The 5,630-nt window shown below is 50.3% G+C and overlaps 1 non-coding gene across 1 annotated transcript; it reads left to right on the top strand.

Moving 5' to 3' along the window:
• The first annotated feature begins 4,981 nt into the window (after positions 1–4,981).
• Positions 4,982–5,086, top strand: LOC123636146. Its single transcript, XR_006734356.1, has one exon. It is a non-coding gene; the product is annotated as a U6 spliceosomal RNA (small nuclear RNA).
• Positions 5,087–5,630: the final 544 nt, after the last annotated feature.

Raw genomic sequence — 5,630 nt, 5'->3', positions numbered from 1 at the left:
CAGGGACATGCCTTGAACTCACATTCCCACCTCTGAATGTTGTTTGTTGTCTGTTTTTACAATATAGAGTCTTTATTCAACAGCAGTTGAGAAACCATGCCTCAATCCTCCGAGAGGATGCCTTTCCCCCTTGTTCTACTTTACTTCTTTCCCGTGCATTTCTGCACAGGCAGGTGCCTGAGGACCAGGGCACAATCTCCACCTGGGCAGTCTGGCGCTTTAGGACCAGCTGGTGGGCCAGGCAGCCTGGGAAGGTACCCAGCATGAACTTGCGAAGGAAAACATTCCCCACCATTCGCTGCAGGGTGGTCCTCCCCATCCAGGTTATGGGTAATGTGGTGCGGCGCATGCGCCTCCTTGTAGCTCACTGGCCTGTACCCTTTGCTGTCGCAGATTCGCAGCATGTGGTTCTTGGCACATTCACCGGAGGTGTGCAGGGCGCGCCAAGCCTAAGGCCACCCTTGGCTCTGGGACCGCACCTGTGGCCCCAGCAACCAGCCGGCACCGCCAGCTTGGGCCACCTCTGAAGGTTTCACTTCTCTTTCCTCTCTGCTCAATTTCTCCCGGATCTGGTGGCGAGAGGAACTGAATGTCCTTAACTCTGGAGTTATTCATTGTTTGTTTCCTATTTCTACCCTCCTTCAGAACTGTGGTTGTCAGGATCCCGCCACTTGCCCCCAGGCCCTTGGGAAAAGATCCTTCTGGTGAGTTCCATTCAGCCCCCCAGTGTCTAAATGTACTGTAGGGCTGAACTTCCACGTCAGTAGACTCCTCCATTGTCCTGGGGTGTGTAACTGCAGACGATGACAGATGCACTGTGGCCAGAGACTAGGCCAGGCATCCTGTGGTCAGGCCCTCAGGCCCTGACTGGCCGCTGGCCTCCCTGCGGTGTGGTGGGGGCAGAAGGGCCAGGCCTGCCCCGCAGGTGATCCCCTCCCACCTTGCTGCCTTGCTTCCCCCAGCACTTGGTGCTCCTGCTCGTAGTCCTCACCCTGAGCTCCCTCTCAGCCATTCCTTTCTTGGAGCTTGTGCTCACCCTCCAATGAGCAGCTTATCTCCTTAAAGAAGCCTGGTAGCCACACTGTGGGGACAACCTGCAGGACTTGCAGTGCACGTGTGCATACAGGGTCACCAGGCTGGCTCTAAGTCCACCCTGAGGTTGTCAGTATATCCTCATCCAACCCCTGAGCTTTGGTTTGAACCTTCCAGGCAGAAGCAATTGTGCTTCATAACAGTTTCCTCTCAATCCCTTGTATCTCTCCAGTAGCTTGTCCCTTGGGATCCACTGGCTATAACCTGACACTGGAGGGGAAGGCCCTTGCTGCACTCTGTTTATTCCCTAAGGAATGACGCTCATGGAGCAGGCAGCACCCAGAGAGAAAGGACCCTGAGAGGAGGGTCTGAGGGCGGCATAACTTCAAGAAGGGATGAGAACATGGGTAGAGCAGGAGCTGCCCTTGACTGAGGGAAGTTTGTTGGACTGAGATGTTAATAGCATAGGAGGTGGGCCTTGGGTACTTACCTGTCCGAGCCTTGAGCCAAGCTTAAGTCTGCTTATAATACTGAACACAAGCTTTGAAAATGATTAACACCCACCTTCAAGAGAAGGTAGTTCTGCCTTCTTTAACAGGACATGGCAACCATTGGAGCAGGGGGCCACCGACCCCAGTCAAAGCCAGCACAAACTGGTTACTGCCGAGATTAAGCCCAAAGCTGGCCACTCATAGACCACTTGCCTCATTTTAATGCTAAAACTCACACTCAAGGGTGGAGATTTAACATGCTAACGAAACATGTGATATATAAAGAAGCATGATCGCCAAATAGGCAGCTGCCAGCAAAACTCCACCTCTACATGCTATGATTTCAAGGCTGGCACTAAACTTTCTCCCTCTACCCTTTAAAAAGTCCCCAGCCCTTTGTTCTGAGAGCCAGTCTGGTTGCTCCTTAACCAGCACCGTCTCCTTTTTGTTCAAGCAAAACCCCACCCCCACATAAAGCCTTGCCTGTATAAATTCCATTTTCAGTCTTGTGCCAAATTCTGTCCCTGAGTGGACCAAGAACTGTGAGGTCAGTAACAGGACCTCAGTGCTTTTCCAGATGAGGAGGATGGAGCATCAGTAGCTCTATCCTTTAGAAACTGCGAGGCAGCCTGCAAAGCTTCCTTCATTCGTTGATAAATATGATAAATATATATACTGAGTTCCTATCTTGATATAGTCTGTGTAGGCAATCTAGAAATAAATCCTGTTTCCTGCCTTTCGGACTGCCACCTGAGGGAAAGAAACACAGGTCATTACAGTGCCATGTAGCACATCGTTAGAAGGGAGGGAGGTCGGAATGGGGGAACTGCAGTGCCTAATCCTACTAAGGATGTGGAGTAGTAACTGGATCTTTCCTACATTGCTGGTGGAAATGCAAAATTATACAGCCACTTTGGAAAACAGTTTGGCAGTTTCTTAAAAGTTAAATATATACTTACATTACCACTCAGAATCCCATTCCTAGGTATTTACCCAGGAGAAATGAAAACATATGTCTGCATAGAAATCTTTACAGGAATGTTTATAGCAGCCTATTCATAATTGCCCAAAACTGGAAACAACTCAAATGTCCTTCAGCTGGTGAATGGGTAAACAAACTGTGGCACATCCATACTCTGGAATACTATCTAGCATTAAAAAGGAAGGTGCTGTTGATGCATGCAGCAACATGGGTGAATCTCCAAAGGATTATGCTGAATGAAAGAAGCCAGACTCCAGATTCCATTTATGTAACATTCTGGAAAAGGCAAAACTGGAGAGGAATAATAAAACCAACACAGACTGGTGGTTGTGAGAGGCTGGGGATGGGGGACATTGTCAACTTCAAACGTGAGGGAACCGTTTGGGGTGATGGAACTATTTTGTATCTTGGTTGTGGTGGTGGTTACACAACTGTATGTGTCTGTCAAAAATCTTAGGCTGTATTTTACTTTGTGTAAATTATACCTTAATAAACTTGACTGGAAAACAAAATATTATGTAGTTTAGATACTAGGCTCTAGGAAAGTCTGGGGGGATTCACTTCCCCAGAAAGTGGACTTTTCCTGGGGGTGAGGCATGTAGGGAGTGGGGCAGGGATAACTAAGAATGACTGGTGGCCAGGCAGGTGCAGTGGTGGCTCACGCCTGTAAGCCTAGCACTCTGGGAGGCCCAGGTGAGAGGATCGCTTAGGTTCAGGTGTTGGAGACCAGCCTCAGCAAGAGCAAGACCCCATCTCTACTAAAAATAGAAAAATTAGCCAGGCATGGTAGTGCATGCCAGTAGTCCCAGCTACTCAGGAGGCTGAGGTAGGAGGATCACTTGAGCCCAGGAGTTTGAGGTTGCTGTGAGCTACAGTGATACCACTGCACTCTACCCAGGGCAACAGTAGATTCTGCCCAAGGCGGCAGAGGGAGCCTGTTTCAACACCCCCGCCCCCCCCCCAAAAAAAAAAAAAAAACGGCAACTGGATTTAGAGGGCCACATCCTGCTAACAGGGACAGCTTAAGATGGTGGCTAAGGGCATGCAGGGCTTAAAGCTAGGAAAGGCTGAAATGAAGTTTTACTGGCCAGGGAAGGAGGCGGGAGCCAAATTCTCAACGTACTTACAGGTGTGCTTGCGTAGGGGGTGGAGGCGTAGGGGGATCAATGGCCTCCGGAATGTACAGATTCGGGAAGGACTTGGAGGCAGCAGGGGAGTAGGGACAGGCCTTGTCAGCTGCATCTGCGTGTGTGAACACAGCACCGAGCCAGGAAGGTACTTAATGTGCCTCCTGCCTGGAGCTTACCAGTTTGCTTCAAACTGCAACTGCAGAATAAATAGCAAACAAGCAAACACACGGCTTCTCTGCATCAGAATGGAGCAAAGATGCGCCCAAGCAGCCTGAGGGCATGATGAGTCCAGCAGCTGCCCCACTGCGCCCCAACCCCTCCCAGTTGCCCCTTGGCTCCCAGAAAGCCAGTGCCCTTCCTCCCAGCAAAGCCCACCCTACACAGGCACGTGGGCCACCTGCAGCCTAACAAGTGAGGAACAGCAGCCCTTTCCCCAGGGGCTCTGCCCACAGAGGCGTGCAGGCTGCCTGCCAAGTGGAAGCTGGGAGACCGCTGGGGCTGCTGTGGTTTGTCTTGCTGCGGGCCCCTTGGCAGATGGTGTTTGCTCAGCCTGCCCAGCAAGCCAAGGTAGGAAAGTGCGGTACCCCAGGAGAACTAACCAGGAGGTGGTAAGGAAACATCAAAAGGAGCGAACACCCCCATGACACTGTCACATCAGGGCCCAGGGAACACATGACCTCAGGTCTCTCCTGGTATTGAGGTCCCTTGGGGTACAAATGCCAAGGACTTAAGTGGAAGAAACGGGGCCCATCACCAAGAGTGAATGTTAGTGAGGGGCCAATCTGGGCCAAGAATGGCAAGAACAGCTGTGGCAGTCGTACAGCTGGGAGCAGAGACTAGAGCTACACTGCTTGGGTTCAAATCCCAGTCCAGCCACTTACAGGTTCTGTGCCCTTAGGCAAATTAAACTCTTCCTCATTTGCAAAATGGGAATAGTAATAGGACCTACTTCTCAGGGATGCTGGGAAGACTAAGTGAATTATCCTATGTAAAAGCCAAGCCTGGCTGTTTGTAGTGATTCAGTAAGGGTTACCAACGGGGGTCTCCATGGAGTTCCAAGAACCTAGCTGAATTTTTGCTGCTCCTCAAGAGGTAAGTGACTGTCTGGGGCTGGACTTACTTGTTGGACCAGGTGCTCCAGCCCTGCTCCCTCCCAACTCAGCTCTCCAGGGTGCAATTTCAGCCCTGTGGCTATGAATATTTCAAGGTCTGTTCCTTTTATTCTGCTGAGACTCTGCATTTGCATCCCTGATCACCCACTTAACTTGCTTTCCTGCCCATTATTTCTCCCCCTCCTCCCCTGGGCTGTTTGGGGATTGAATGAATTGTACTTAAGAGTGGTTCCGTGCTCCCTTCAGCAGCACAATACTAAAATTGGAACAATACAGAGAAGATTAACATGGCCCCTGCACAAGGATGACACGCAAATTCGTGAAGCGTTCCATATTTAAAAAAAAAAAAAAAAAGAATGGTTCCATCTAGTAAATGCTCCATCTTGCCTCTTCTGTCTTCGTGGAGCCCTGGGAACCAGTCCTCACTGTCCCTAGCTAATACCCCTGCACCATTGGTCCAATCTCTCTGTGTTTTCAGCAGAAGAGGGTTTAGGCCCCACCCTGTCCTGTCCACCTCCAGGGGCCTCTCCTCTGAGTTTCTCTTCTGGGCCCCAGAACAGGCTCCTTGGTGCTAAAATCGAAGATAACTACTTGGGCTTTCCCCCCAAACCAAAGAGGGTTAACATTTGACTTAAGTATTGTTTTAATCCAAGGAACTCAAGCAGCAGGGGAGAAGAGTGTGAGAGTGTGAGTTCCCCAGTGTTGCCTGGGGACAAGGGCCCAGATGACCTCTTGGGCCCTCTTCTCCAAAAGCTCTTTTGGGCTCCTAGCCGTCTCCTAGCAGCCTAGGACCTGACTGCTAGGGGCTATCATCTGGGCAGGGAATATTTTATTTTATTTTATTTATATTTTATTTCTGCTGCTGGAGAGTCAGGAGGACCAA

This window comes from Lemur catta, chromosome 3 (assembly GCF_020740605.2).
Source record: "Lemur catta isolate mLemCat1 chromosome 3, mLemCat1.pri, whole genome shotgun sequence".
Lineage (NCBI taxonomy): Eukaryota > Metazoa > Chordata > Mammalia > Primates > Lemuridae > Lemur > Lemur catta.
Note: the sequence above shows the minus strand (reverse complement) of the source record. Positions and strands in the feature narration are given on the sequence as shown.